The sequence below is a fragment of the Peromyscus eremicus genome, chromosome 16_21, assembly GCF_949786415.1.
Source record: "Peromyscus eremicus chromosome 16_21, PerEre_H2_v1, whole genome shotgun sequence".
NCBI classification, from domain to species: domain Eukaryota; kingdom Metazoa; phylum Chordata; class Mammalia; order Rodentia; family Cricetidae; genus Peromyscus; species Peromyscus eremicus.
Window position 1 is genome coordinate 54,363,553 of NC_081432.1, and position 16,521 is coordinate 54,380,073.

At 38.3% G+C, this 16,521-nt stretch overlaps 1 long non-coding RNA gene across 1 annotated transcript; it reads right to left on the bottom strand.

Annotated features, from left to right (window-relative positions):
- Positions 1 to 3,879: 3,879 nt before the first annotated feature.
- Positions 3,880 to 12,265, bottom strand: LOC131893852 (uncharacterized). The gene is made up of 3 exons (XR_009374753.1): positions 12,137 to 12,265; positions 7,647 to 7,747; positions 3,880 to 4,074 (listed from the first exon to the last, which is right to left on the bottom strand). It is a non-coding gene; the product is annotated as an uncharacterized LOC131893852 (long non-coding RNA).
- Positions 12,266 to 16,521: the final 4,256 nt, after the last annotated feature.

Here is a 16,521-nt window from a genome sequence, read left to right on the forward strand (position 1 = left end):
CCAATAAATCTATCTTTCTGAATTAAAGGAGAAATTAAGAATTATCAAGCTCAAAATAAATTCAATGAAGTCAGGATAACTATACAGCATTCAAATACAATTAAATGAATTATCAGCAGAAAAAAAGGAAAATAACAAACCATGGGGTTGATAAGCAAATGAGAATTGGGAAAAACCTTGATTAGAAAACATCAAAATGAAGCCAGGCATGGTGGAACACACCTATCATCCCAATACCTGGCAGACAGAAGCAGGAAGATGAGAAATTCAACAACTGCCTTAGCTACAAAGTGAGTTGGAAGCTGTACTGACCAATAGGAGACCCTCCTTTATTTGCAGCTTGTAAGAAGCACCACTCATGGGCTCACACAGGAAATGAAGACACTGTCTTCTGAGCAACTGGAAAGCAGAAGAAAGCAGGAGCAGCTTTACTAAAGTCAAGTACCATTATATATTGAAAAAAACAACAGCACATTAAGAAGAAAAATGATAGCAAATAGGTATGCAATGAATGGTGATGCAACCAATTCCACAGAACAACAGTTTTATACGTGAACAACACCACACAAATACAATTAATCTTATGGATTCCTTACCATTGATATCAAAACATTGACAATATGAACCAAATGACCCTTACTAGGTAAGTATGGAGATAATATGACAACCAACAACAGCAGAATACACCTATCAGAAATACAGAGATTTCTCTAAAATGGAGCACATTTTAGACAGAAAGCCAAATACTAAAAAAAAAAAAAAAAAAAAAAAAAAAAAAAAAAAACCACAAAGAATGAAACTAGAAATTATAGGAAGTATTTGAACATATAGAGATAAAACAGTGACTTTTGAAATGATCAGTAGGTCACTGAAGACATCAAAGGGGCATTAAATATGGTCTGCACAAGTAGTGGAATTAATACTCACAGGTAAAAAGAAATGAAATTAACAGGTAAATGGAAGAACTGGAAAATATTATACTGAGTGTGAGTAATCTAGACCCATAAAGACAAATACCAACACGTTCTCTCTTATTTGAAGATACTAATTTCAAATTTTTAGGTTTTAGTATATAACTTGAAGTAACAGAAGAAGAACAGGAAAAGGGACATTGGGGACAAGACAGGAGAGGGAGCTCCAGAGAGGATAGGGGGATAGGATGATACAGGTGCTCTGAAAAGCATAATGGGGAAATTGGGGGACTTTAACTGGGAGGAGAGAGAAGGGAAACATGGGGAGAGAGGAAGGGAGAAGAGATAAGTAACACTAAGAATGTGTATTCTTAACATTTCTATCTTAGTGATGAAATCCCATAACCAAGGCAACTTATAGAAAAAGAGTTTATTAGGGTTTGTAATGCAAAAGGCAAAACATTTGCTCATGGTGGAGCAGAGGTAAGAGTCATGGGGGATGGAACTCAAGCAGGAAGCAAAGAAAGCTCACTGGGAATGATGCAAGTCTTTGAAGCCTCAAATCCTTACCCCAGTGACATATTTCTTTCATCAACACCACATCTCTTAGACCTACACAATCAGAACCACCAACTGGAAACTGAATGTTCAGATGCCAGAGCCTGTGGAGGAAATTACCATTCAAACCACCACAGAGTTTAGACAAATAATACATATAATACATGTATGTGTGTGTGTGTGTGTGTGTGTGTGTGTGTGTATGTGATATATATGTGTGTGTATGTGCACATATGTATTTAATAGAGTTACATTACACAAGTCATGGTACATCCACCAAGAGCCATGAACTAGCTAATAAAAATACCAGCATCAGTCATGGGAAACCTTCACTCGCGTTTTTGGTTGGAACAATATGGGCTATTGTCATTGCAGGGATGACTTTCAGATGTTGGAAAAAGACTGGTATTTCTGAAGACATCATCTTCTTTGTATATAGAACTTGAACAAATTGATCTGGAACTAAATCTGGTAGCCTTCTCTCTGAGGACTATCACTCAGAGTGTAGGAAGGTATTATGCAAGTTGTCAAGTGAGGAAAATAAGTCAGTTGTCCTACCCAGATGGAGAGCTCATAAACCACAATAACAACTGGTTCAGCAAGATATACCCAACAATCCAATAGTGACACTCTCTTCTTGGGATTAACCAACAGCTGTCTAATTAGACATAAGGCACAGTTGAAGAGAAGGAATTCACATTTGGCAGTGAAACCTAGCAAAGCCCTGATGATGATTCAAGAGGTCATAGACCCTAGAAGGAGCGCCTAGAACTACCATTTTCCTAACATAATAAAATTGTATGCTAAATATTCATCTTTATACTCACTTATAAGTATAGTTTCACCCTTGATCAAAGAAGAATCTTACTGTAAAAGATGAGACTATTACAGAGATCCACAACTGATCAGAATGCAGAGAACTAACCCTAAGATGCCTAACACCAGTTAGTGCATCTTTAATATAACCCCTAACTAAACCCAAGGCTCAGGAAAAAATCACAGAAAGGGAACAGAAAGACTGTGAGAGCCAAAGGACCAGAACATCTCCTGCTTCTAGACATGACAAGAACATTAGCCACAAAATTTCAATGACATGATTGCCTGAACAGGACCTACATGATGATACCACCAGTAGACACATTGAGAATGGGAAATGTCCACAAGGTGCAACCCCTAGATGAAAAGCTACAGAAAGGGAATAATTTTTAAAAATGTAAACTATACTAGATCGTTGCTGATAATGTCTTCCCATTATCAATAAGCCAGAAAAAAATTGAAACAAATTATATGTTTAAAAAAGGATTTTGAGAACTCAAAACACGGTATACAAAATGAGCTACCACACATTTAATTTACAATATAGGCCATTTCTATGTGTTCCAAAATGATGATGAGTGAGCGCATACCACATTAAGTGCTTTTCAAAGTATCTAAAGAATGTAGAACTTGGTGACTCCTTGAGAAACGATGTTTTGTGCAAGGAGCAGAGTGTGTTGAAGACTTACTGAAAATAGGAAACGAAGCATCTAACAAATGATAGATTGAGTGAGCTAAGTAGACCAGGTATAAAATTCATTATTGTGTTTGTATTTTCTTATTGAAAAAAATGTGAAAATTGATTTGAAGAAAAATGGCATAATGAAACTGCTCTACATTTTGTAACTTCTGGGGTGTTTGTGTGCTTATTTCTACATAGTCACAACTCTGTTACCCTAATTCATGTCCAACATACATAAAAGCTGTAAGCAGGAAATAGTAAAATAACAGATGGTACACAGCAAAAAAGAAAAAGAAAAAATTGAGATGGATCTGTTTTTCCACATTTCCTTTTTGAGGATAGAGGAATAGATATGTGTAGAAAGATACTAAGAATTCTCCAGCCTTTGCAAGTACACATCCGGAATACCAGTAAAATTCTTCAGCTTATGTGTTAGGCTTTCTAGGGACAAGGTGGAAACAATGAAACTACAGCAACCCCCCACGGCCACTCTTCCCTTGTTATATCCTTAATGAATTTGTCAGGGAGAATTGCTTTGGCATATCTTCTATCAATGTGCTTTTTGTCTCTGTGTCCCATGCACTGCTTAATTCAACCAGGACTTCTTTGATTACTTTCAGTCATGGCTTCTTCTCCAATGATGTTGCTTCTCATTCCTCTGCTGATGTCATCAATGCTCACTGAAGGAAGGGTAAGTTTAAAATGATAATCTCAGATCTACCTGACAACTATGTGAGATGGTACACTATTTGAGAGTACAGGAATCCAGAGCATCTGATAGATGACAGCATTCTCAAGGGGTCTCGGATCACTTAACAGGGCTATGGAGATGAGAGTGTAAGTTTGCACTCTTCAACACTGGCAGCTATACTTACCCACCAGTGACATGTAGAAACTGGACACTAAGAGAGCGGCACTACAAGTATATGGTATGTACCAGACATCAAAGATTAAGGGGATTGAGATACTTGTCAGTCAGAACAGCATTAACAGTTGAGTTTAGACATAAAGCTTGTCTTCAATTGCAGTACTACCACTGTAAAATGTAAGGAAGCAGAAGAAGAAGCCAACAGCCAACAAAGGACCTTGTGTCAGATATAGCTGAACCTGAGGACAAACAAACAAAATTATCTATTAACTTCTATATCATGTGAAATCTGCCTCAATCACAAGAGATAAATAATCCCTCCTTCTTCTTCATCATACAGATGGTTCCTAATCAGGTTTGAGGACATGTTGTTCATTCAAAATGAACTCTTAAAAGTTGCTATATTTTATATATTCATGTTAATAATTTTTAAAATGTCATCCCTCCAAAAAACACATCTCTTGAGAAGAGTTTTCATATACAAAACAAGATAGAATGTCGGGCGGTGGTGGCGCACTCCTTTAATCCCAGCACTCGGGAGGCAGAGCCAGGCAGATCTCTGTGAGTTCGAGGCCAGCTTGGTCTACTGAGCGAGATCTAGGAAAGGCACAAAGCTACACAGTGAAACCCTGTCTCAGAAAAAAAAAAAAAAAAGATAGAATAAGAAGTAGAAAATTACATTGCTTTTTTTGCTAGGAGAACTCATTTTGAGTTTTGAAATGAATTTGTTTTATACTTGGTTTTGGGTGTAATAGGAATACTATGGGATAACAACTTTGGCTTAGATAAAATAAAGTGATTTATTATTAAAGATGTCTAGCAATTATATTTTTCCTACCAAGAAGTGATAAGTCTATTTGATCTATTTGTTCAAGCACTGTTAATGGGAACATAAAACAGGTGATAAACATACACATAGAGTAGATAACAGTGATATTCTACGGTGAGGTATAAGAGGACAAAACTCTGAGATTATAAAAAAAATCAATCTTTATTCATGATGAATTTAATAATTCAACTCCAAATATCAGAGAAAATATATAATTACACTGACTGTTTACTTATGCTTAAAACATTGCTCTTGCCCGTAGACCCCCACTGTTGTGGAAAATCAACCTTAGATCTTGGTCAGAAAAATCACAAACATTTTTCCACCCCTGCATTTGATCCCTAAATACACACATCTCCAAGATAATGTGTCAATTTGAACCAGTGCTTATAGCTCATCAGTTGCATTTCTATCATTGACCTGAACAAACTGAGAAACAGTCACTTCACTAGATCAAGTTACTATCCTCAAGCAGCCTGGAAGACTTTTTGTGTTAGTATTGGAAAACTACATTCTAAGCAGACCTAGAGAATGTGATCCAAATCTGTGAAACTGTCGTGGTAAATATGGAGTGGGAGGCCTGCATTTGCACTGAGACAAATCCTCTCTAACTGCAGTTAACAAGGAGCCAATGTTATCTTTGTGATGTTGGATGAGTCATGGGCTCACAACCTCTTTCCATCTTACTGCATCTTGTGCACATACATATGGATAGGTCTTATGTTCCTTACTATAAATCTTGTTATAATAAATTACTGCTAACTCAGGTCCTGACTCAGACTCAGAAAGAACCAGTCATATGTGCTGATCACAAGACAAATGCCAAGACTGGCTTGGACAAGGTTGATGGCCAAGGTAAAGGAAATATAGAAGCCTTGGAGAGAATTCGCCTTGCCTCCCATCAATATCAAACATTGTCTGAAGACTTGGCCAATGCTGATAATCACATGTTAGACCTCATGTCTGCAGTATTGACTGCCCTGAGAAAATGCTGTATCGTGTGGCTCCACTAAACTTCAGTAGCATGGCTGATAGGCGTCAAGGGAGCAGAGCTATGCACTAACAAGACAATTTTATAGATCAAGTCCTCTACAATGTTGACGAATTCTTGAATTTATCAGAAAATGTGTTGAATTCTAAATATAGTTAACCTTGGGCCTCCTGGTGTCCTACCTGCTATGTGTCTTATTGGCCTCTCTTTCAAGTTCTACATCCTCTTTAGATAACCACCCAAACACAAGGAGAGTAGAGACTGTAAATAAACACAACAAACTAGTCTCTCCTCCTTCTAGTAAAATGCCAAAAATGGTCAAAGGCAGCCAAGAACATGTTCTGAACCAGGTGTAGGAGGAGCAGGTAGCTAGTAATTAGCATCACTTCATAACTGTTGGCACAACCTTCCCTTCCTTAAATGCACATGTTATTTCATGGCAGAATTCTGGTAAAATCATCATGGGCTACTCACTTTTCCTCACTGTAGTTTAATCAAAAGTGAATGGAAATGTTCTATGCTTCAAACTAAGAACATTTTTGGTTATAATATATAAACATCATAGTTTTTCCCTTTAACATCTTTGATCATTTCATACAAGTTATGATACATTTTGATCACACTCACACTGCAGACTCTATTTCCCTCTATCTCCCATGAACTATAAGTCACTTCCCAATAAGTCACTCTCATGCTTCATGTCTTTTTGCTTTGTTGTTCTGGAGCTCACTGGATTTAACCAAAACTACACATACTGTCATGTATATGATCCATAAACTAAGGCAAATCATCAGGGGCTAAGCTACTGAAGATAATGATTCCCCCAGTCCCAGTAGCTCTCAACTGCTGATGCCTTCCTAAGGAGGGCCTAGTTCCTGTGAGACCCTCTATCATCTATGACTGAATGTTGACAAGTCCAATCTTATCCAGGCCCTGTTCATGCAGTCCTATGTCCATTTGTCCATGTGGAAAAGAAAAGTAAGTCTGAATTCCCTCAAGTCAGTTAGGTTCTTATAAACCTCAGATAAGGGGCTGGTGAAGTACTTGTTCTTGAAGATTAGATTTTTTTAAATGCAATAGCCTTCACTCTTGCAGTACAAATGGCTACTCCTGCACCACCACCAACTTCTCCTGGAGGCCTGGTAGGGTTATTTCTCCCTAAATCTTCACTGTGCATATCAGGTAGAGCACTTGAAGGAAAGCTTTGAAAGTGTTCAGATCTTCCTCAGAGACTGGATCTCCTTGACACTCTTATCACAAAAGTCCTCAAAACAGATGAAGGATTCATAGTCTGCTACTTCTTTCCATGGAGCTTTTGATGGTGGGCCCTTGCCATTTGAATTTGTTATTGTATGTATCTTGTGTCCAATTCTTAGACAGTGATTTACCTCAAATTTTTTAGTTTGTTTGAAGTTTTTTACTTGGCAGGGCAGAATATCAACTACTAAGCTTTATTATACAGTAGATGACTGAGCTCTGATTTAATTTTGTATTTTAAATTATAGACTCAAATGCTTTTATAAATTCTTAACATAGATATACATATGTCATATTATGACAGGAAATATATTAACAATGTGAAAAATCAAATATTTTATACCTGCTAACATTGGCTTTCTTCAAATAACTATGGCTCAATACATACCTTATCAGTAACACTAAATTACAAAGGAAACACTTCTCATTCTAAAACATGACTCACACTCTATTCAGAATGTAAACATCTTTTGATTTTTTTCTAAATACACTTCAGCCATACAACTTTCCAGTTCCATAACATCAGGCTAATCAGTAGCCCCGTTTTTACTGAAATTATATGATTTTCCTGTCTTCTTTGAGTGAATGAGCTACATCAATTTTCTCACATGAATATATATCATTATCTATTCTAGTATAAATTCTTTGTTGCTTAAAACTAAAGTCCATCACCCTAGCTCATATCAGCCCCCATGGTTGACATGGCCTAGTAGAGATGTCAATCATCCACTCACCTATTGGTCCTTCCATATCTGATCCTGTAGCCCTCCTTTGGAGAAGAATTTATCTTTGGGGTGAGATGAACTCTTTGACCTTGGCTTGCTAACACCAACACCTATAAAAAATGTAGACATTTATTCAGGACTCTAGTTAGTTCTAGAAGTATCAATATCATCAGCAGACTTTATGATCTGCCGGGGACAGCATATAAGATGCCTGATGTGCTGCCAGAAGAGATTGGAGGTGAGGAACCCAAGATTGTGGTCCATCAACCCTCCATGCGTTCCCCTCTGGATCTTCTGCTTAGCATGCCTCTAGAGGGCCAAGGCAGAAATGCCTGTGTCGCAAGGTCATGTTTATGGTATGAACATGTCATGTTCTCCTCCATATAAATACTTCTTGTAATGCTAGTCTTTTTCTTCTATCTGATCTTCAAGTTCTGTGTTCTGAGAACAATGGTGATTTCTGTGACACAGGAAAGGAGTAAAGTAAATTTCACAGGAAATTATACAGAGATGATCACCCAGGCTGGGGTCAATGCAGTTATGCAGTTCATGGGAAAGAACCTGCAGCCTGGAGAAGCTTTTCAGGCTTGGATAAACTGTGCCGAATGTATGGTCAACTATAACACATGGTATGATGTGTATCAACACACTGGACTCAAATTGGCCATGATCAATAATTCAGTTTCTGAGGATATTCCAAGAATAGAGGCATGCAATATCCTACTAAATCCTCATAAATCTGAAAAAAGAAAAACAATGTAATCACACATGTGAGAATCATTGAAAGACAAGGAAACAGTGTATTAAATAGCAGAATAAGAAAGAATAGAAATAAACACAAATATTGGGTAATACACTTATAATGGGAAAAGCAAACTGGGACCTAACATGCTAGGTAAAAAGCATGGAGAGGAGGGAGACTCTTCCCTTCCCATATCTTGCTTTAAAAGGAGTAAAGGAAAATCCCCTAGAGCAAAGACAACAAAAGTAAAATAGTGGATCACTGACCCACCTAACAGATGCTGGGAAATTACTCAGGGCCGTTGTCCCATGTCACTCTCTCACATATACTGATGGGCAAGAAGCAGAACCCAAGAGAAACTCTGCAATCTAGCCAGTGCAGTACCATGTGTGGCCTCAAACTCTAAAGGCTCTCCCTCTACCCAGTGAAAGAGAGACCCAGAGACCCACAGCAGCACAGGAGCCTACACCAGGAGCTGACTTGAACTAAAGGTCTATGGAACAAGCAATTCAAGCTAAGACTGTGGAGGGTGAAAGCAAGTTCCATGGTAAAAGGGCACTATTTACAATGTTAAGATTACAGTGGCCAGTGACACATCAGAGCCTCAGTCTGTGAAATATATGAGGACATTGAGGGACTGTCCAGCAATCTTTAATTATGAATCTGGTCAGGTGAGAAGTAACATAGAGCAACATACTACACTGATGATAAGAAAATTCAAATCAAATGCATTTCCTCATCTTCCCATAATTAAGAAGAATGAGGCCACATTCTGTCCAACATTTAAACCCAAAGGTAAGTATCATAGGGAACAGAAGCATTACTTGCAATTTATTCCTTGCTGATCCACTACAAACAAGAAAAAGGTTATAACTCTGGAAGGTATGGGCACTGAGTGAAGATCTAGGGTGATCTGGAATGTTTTCTGGATCCCGAGCAGTTATTGGTGTCTATGAGGGAAGACCAAGGAAAAAGACATTACAGATCTCTGTGGGGAGATTTTTTTATCTCAAATTTAGACATAAATTGCAATGAAAAAACAGGGAGTGAATTTTAAAGAGAATTACAGAGTACATAGGAGGACTTGATGAGGGAAAGTATGGGGAACAGCATAAAAAATGTAAAATGTATCAGATCTTTGCTGATAATGTCTCTCCATTTTCATTCACCTAGGTAAAAATTTCAAGAAAGTTATAAACTTAAAAAAGACTTTGAGAATTTAAAATTTACATAAAGTATAGAAAGTGAGATACCTCGTCTAATTTACAAGATAAGCCATTTATATGAGTTCCAGAAGGATGGTGAGTGAGTACATTTCACACTAAGTGGTCTTTAGCAGCATCTACAGGATGTAAGACCTGGTGACTCATTGAGAAAGGACATTGTGTGCAATGAGCAGTGTGTTTAAAACTTAATGAAACTATGAAATAACCCATTTAACAAATGATGGACTGAGTGAGATTAAATAGATGAAGTATGTAATTCATTAACTGTGTTTATATTTTCTTATTGAAAATAAGTGAAAATTGATATGAGTATATGAAAAAAATTGGCATAACTTGCAATTGCTCTTCAAAATTGGTCATTTCTAAGGTGTCTGTATGGTTATGTCTGCATAAGCACAACCCTGTCACCCTGATTCATGTCCAGTACAGATGAAAGCTATAAACAGGCAATAGCAAAATGAGAGATGGTACACAGAAAAAAAAATCGAATTGAATCTGTTCCTCCACATTTCCCTTTTAAGCACAGAGGAATAGATATGTGCAGAAAGAAACCAGAAATTCCCTACCTAGCCTTTGCAAGTACACATCAGGAATACCAGTAGAGTTTATGTATTGTTCCTGTTAGAGGTGAGGTGGGCACAATGCAACTACAGCAACTCTTCCCTTGTTATATCCTTAATGAATTTGTCAGGTAGGGTTGCTTTGGCATATCTTCTCTCAATGTGTTGGTGACCCTGTGTCCTGCTTACTTGCACTGACATGCACTGCTTACTTCAACCAGGACTTTTCTTGGATTAGTTTCAGCCATGGCCTCTTCCCCAATGATGTTGTTTCTCATTACTCTGATGCTGCCATCTATGTTCACTGAAGGAAAGGTAAGTTTAAATTGATAATCATCTCAGGTCTACCTGACAACTTTGTGAGATGGTATACTACTTGATAATATAGGGATCCAGAGGGTCTGATAGGTGACAGTATTCTCAAGGAATCTTCGAGCACTTAAAAGGGATATGGAGATAAGAGAGTAAAATTGCACTTCTCACCACTGGCACCTATACTATCCACCAGTGACATGTAGACACTGGACACCTGAAAGGGGAGATGCACAACAAATACAGGGTACTTACCAGACATCAAAGATGCACATGAAAGTGCTCGAGATACATGTCAGTCAGTAAAGCACTAATTGTTAAGCGTAGATACAAACTTGTCTTCAGTTGCAATGCTACCACTGAGATATGTGAGTCTGGGGCGGAAGAATCCAGTACACAACACAAGACCTTCTCTCAAATATAGCTGGATCTCAGAACCAGCATCCAATATCATCCTTTAACCTCTACAGCATGTGAAATCCGCCTCAATCTCAAGAGATAAATAACCCTTCCTTCCTCTGTATCATACAGATAGTTCCTAATCAAGTTTCATGACATATTGTTCATTCAAAACAAACTCTTAAGATGCTATATTTTATATGTAATTCTCTATAATTTTTAAAACTTTTGTCCTCCAAAAAACACATCTCTTCAGCAGAATTTTCATATATGAAACAAGATTGCATATAAAGTAGGAAATACTACCTTTTCTAAGAAAACTCATTTTTCAGTTAAGAACTGAATTGCTTTATACTTGGTTTTGAGTTTAGTAGGAATATTATGGGGAGGACAACCTTTTCTTAGATAAAATGCAGTAGTCAGTATTACAGATGTCTAGCAAGTGCATGTTTTCTATCAAGGAATTGGTAAGTGTGTTTGGTCTACTTGTTCAAGCACTCATTATTGGTCCTTGCTCCTGGGATCACAAGAGATAGACATATACAGAGATTAGACAATTGCCATACTGTATGGTGAGGTCTATGAGGACGGAACTCTGAGATTCTAAAGTAACCATTCTTTGGTCGTGGTGGAGTGAATAACTCACCTAGAAATATCATAGAAAATACATAATGGCACTGTGGTTGTTCACATGCACTTAAAATATTGCTCTTACCTGTAGGTCCCTATGTTATTTTGCAAAATCAACCTTAGATCTTGTTCCAACAATTCACAAGCATTTTCTGCCCCTGCACTTGATTCTCACATACACACATCTACACGATAATGTGTGAATTAGAACCAGTGCTAATAGCTTATCAGTTGTATTTCTACCACTAACCTGAACAAACTGAGAAACATTCACTTCCCTAAATCAATTTACTCTCCCCAAATAGACTGTAAGATTCATTTTTGTGTGTGTTAATACCTGAAAGCTAGGTGTTGAATAGTCCTGGAAAATGTGCTCCAAGTCTGTGAAATAGTCCTTGTAGGTGAGATTCAGAAGCCTCCTCTTACATTAAGCCAGACCTCTCTAAGGGCGGATGACAAGGAGCCAGTGTTCCCTTTGTGCTCTAGGATGAGTCATGAGCTCACAGCCTCTTCCCATCAAACTGCACCTTCCATAAATACAAGTGGATAGGTCTTAGGTTTCCTACTATAAACCTTGTTGTAAAAAAATTACCTCTTCCTCGTGTTCTGACACAGACTCAGAGAACTTACCATATCTGAAGAGCAGAAGACAAATTTCAAGGCTGTCATTTTCCAGGTTGACTGCCAAGATGAAGGAAATGCCATAGAGGACTTGAAGAGGATGCTCTGTGCATTCCATCAAGACGCAATATTTGTGAATACCTGATCAATGATAATTAACACGTCAGACTTACATACATTCTTGATAGCCTAGAGAAAATGTTGTGCACACAAACATCCAGTGAACCAATAAAAACTTCAGTCACATGGCTCTTAGGCTTCAAGAGACCAGAGTTAGGCAGCAACAAAACAATTTCATATGCCAAAACTTCTACACTGTGGATGAATTCTTGAACCTGGTGGAAAGCATATTTATTTCCCAATAAAGTTAACCTAGAACCTCCTGATGTCCTACCTGCGTGTCTCTTATCAGTCTCTCTTTCAAGTCCTACATCCTCCTTAGGACTCAATACATCCATTCAAATACAAAGGGAGTATAGACTGTAAATAAACACAGTAAAGTAGTCTCATCTCCTTCCAGTAAGATGCTAAAAATGGCCAGAGGCAGCAAACAAAGTGTTCAGAAACAGTTGTGGAAAGAGCATGCAGCTTGTAATTAGCATCCCTTCAGAACTATTAGCCTAACCTTCTCTTCCATAAATGCACATGTTATTTCATGGCAGGGCTCCCAGTAAAATCATCATGGGCTGCTCACTGTCTGATCCTCCTCACTGTAGTATGATCTAAAGTGAATGGAAATGTTTTATGCTTCAAACTATGAACATTTGTGGTTACAAAATATGATCATGTTTTTCCCTTTTTCTTTAAGATAATTTCATACAAGTATATGACACATTTTGATCACACTCACATCTCATACTCTCCTATTTCTCTTTATGTCCCATGAACTATAACTCACTTCACAGTAAGTCACTCTCCAGCTTCATGTCTTTTTGCTTTGTTGTTTTGGAGCTCACTGGTTTAATTAACCAAGACTGCACATATGGTTGTGTGTATGATCCATAGACCAAAGCAAATCATCAGGGGCTAAGCTACTGAAGACATTGACTCCCCCTGATCCAGCAGCTCTCAACTGCCAATGCCTTCCTAGAGAGAGCCTAGGTCCTGTGAGAACCTCCATCATCTATGACTGAATGTTGACAAGCTCGGGCTCTCTTCAGGCACACCTTTCTCAATTTAGAAAAGTAAGTCTGAACTGGATGCTCATACTCACTGAAGTCAGTTAGGTTCTTACAAACCTCAGACAAGAGGCTGGCAAAGTATTTGTTCTTGAAAACTCTCCTTTGTAAGTAGAACAGCCTTCACTCTACAGTACAAATGGCTGCTCCTGCACCACCATCAACTTCTCCTGGAGGCCTGGTAGGATTACTTCCCCCTAAATCTTAATTGTGAATACCATGTAGAACACTTGAAGGAAAGCTTTGAGAGTGTTGGTGTCTTCCTCAAAGAAGAGATCTCCTTGTCACTCTCATAGCATAAAGTCCTCAAAGCAGATGAAGGATTCTTAGTCTGGTACTGCTTCCCATTGAACTTTTGATGGTGGACCCTTGCCATTTAAATTTGTTTATTGTCTATATCTTGTGCCCAATTCTTAGACAATGATTTGTCATGATGTAATGATTTTTTAGATTGCTTGAGGTTTTCCTACTTGGCAGGGCAGAGTATCAACTACCAAGCTTTATTAGTATACAGTAGAATACAGTGAAACCTGGTTTAATTTTGTATTTTAAATTCTAGCTTTAAACACATTTTTTAATTCTGAATATAGACATTCACATATTATATTATGACAGGTAATAAATTGGGAAAGTAGAAATCAAGGATTTTAAATCCACTAATGGTGGTTTTCTTCAAATAAATAGGATCAATACTCATTTTATCAGTAGGACTAAATTACACAGGAAGTACTTCTTATTCTAAAATGTAACTCACACTGTTCAGAATGCGAAATTCTTTCAACTTTTACCTAAATGCAACACAGCCCCACAACCTTCCAGTTCAATAACATCAGGCTAATTTGTAGTACTATTTTTGATGAAACTCTGTGCTTTTCCTGTTTTCTCTGACAGTACGAGTTGCATCATTTTTTTCACATGACAATACATCACTATCTTTTCCTGTATAAATTCTATGCTGCTTAAAACTAAAGTTCACGTTTAGTAAAATTCTAAATCACCGGGTTTGATTTTGTCATTCTTGGGTTTTCAGTTTTTGAGATTAATTCTTTTAGATTGTTAATCAAAGAGTATTAGTCATACTTTTTTCTCACCAGGAGAAAAACCCAAAACATTTTAAAAGAAATAAATAAATCTTTATCTGGGCTCCAGGATTTAGGAGCTTCAATCCAGTTGTGTTACAATCGCAGAGGGAACTGCATTCCTCTATTGAAGGGAAGAAGCAGAGAGACGATTTGTGATCCTTCCCATACTCTTTCTCTGTTATTCCCCACACTGCCACTGATGGTCAGGGGTTAGGTCCTGCTCAAAGATGCTCCTCATTGTAAAGATCTGGTTTTCATAGTATTTATTCCCCTGAGGGCCCCTATTTTGCAAGCAGTAATTCTCTTCATTTAGATATTAATACAGAGTCTAACTGACTCTCTACCATTGTTTTTATTCTTCTCTTGTATATTACATCCCTCCTCTCCCAGCCTCTATCCCACACCTCCCCTCTCCCCCAGATTCAGCCTCCCTCTGCCTCCCCTTAGGAAAGGACAGACCTCCCAGGACATCAAGCAAATGTAGCATAATAAGCTACAACAAGACCAGGCACATACCATTACATCAAGGCTGGATGAAGCAATCCCCTATGAGGAAAAGGTTTCCACAGGTACGCAAAAGAGTTAGAGACAGTACCCTCTCCTACTGTTAGTAATCCCACAAAAACACCAAGCTACTCAACCTTAATATATATATACAGGACCTAGGTCAGACCCCTACGGGCTTCCTGATCTCTACAAAACTCCATGAGTCTCAGTCAATTGACTCTGTGGGCTGTGTTCTCCTGGTATCTCTGACCTCCCCTCCCTTCCTCTGCAGGACTCCCCGACCTCAGTCTAATGTTTAGCGGTGGGGCTCCGCATCTGTTCCCACCTGTTGTGGCATGAACATTTCTCTGATCTCTTTGATGATGATTCTGCTGGGCTCTGGTCCCAGAACACTTTGCAGGCAGAACAAACTTTAGGTTAAAGGTTCCGGGGCTGAGTTGGTGTCCCAGTCCCTCCAGTGGAGGCACCGCCTGGTTAGAGAAGATGGCTGGTTCAGGCTCCCTGCCCTGCATTACAAGGAGTCTTTCTGAGGGTTACTCTCGTAGGTTCCATGGAGTTTTCATTACACTGGGTTTCATTACCTCGCCCCCGAAATGCCCTCCAATTCCAGTTGTTTCTCCCAGTATTTCCTCCTTCCCTCCCTCAACGTGATCCCTCCTGTTTCCATTGCACCCTCCCCTAGCTCACCCACAAAATCTATTCTATTTCCTCTTCCCAGGGAGATCCACGTGTCCTACCTTGAGCCCTTCTTATTACTTATCTTCTCTAGGTCTATAGATTGTAGCATGATTATACTTTACTTAACAGCTAATGTCCACTTATTAGTGAGTATATACCATGTTTGTCTTTCTGGGTCTGTATTGACTCACTCAGGAGGATCTTTTCTTCTATCCATTTACCTTCATATTTCATGATGACATTGTTTTTAACTACTGAGTAATACTCCATAGTATAAATGCACCACATTTTCTTTATCCATTATTTGTTTGAGGAATATCTAGGTTGTTTCCAGTTTCTGGCTATTATGAATAAAGCTTCATTGAACATGATTGAGCCAGTATCCTTGTGGAAGGGTGGACCATCCTTTGGGTATTTTCCCAAGTGTGGTATAGCTATGTCTTGAGGTAGATGGATTCCCAATTTTCTGAGGAACTGCCATACTGATTTCCATAGTAGCTTTACAAGTTGGCACTCTGCCCATCAATGGAAGCCTTTTCCCCTTTCTCTACACCCTCACCAGCATGAGCTACCACTTTCATATTTGATCTTAGCCATTCTGACAGGTGTAAGATGGAATCTCAAAGTCATTTTGATTTGCATTTTCCTGTTGGCTAAGTATGTCATATGTCTAAGTTTTTCTCAGCCATTTGAGATTTTTCTGTTTAAATCTGTACTCCATTTTTAAATTGAATTATTTGGTTTGTTGATGCCTAGTTTCTTGAGTCTTTATATATTTTGAATATTAGCCCTCTGTCAGAAATGGAGTTGATGAAGATATTTTCCATTCTATAAGCTGCTGTTTTGTCCTATTGATGGTGTCCTTTGCCTTACAGAAGCTTTTTGGTTTCATGAGGCCCCATTCATTGAGTTTTGTTCTTACTCCCTGTGCTATCTGTGTTTTGTTCAG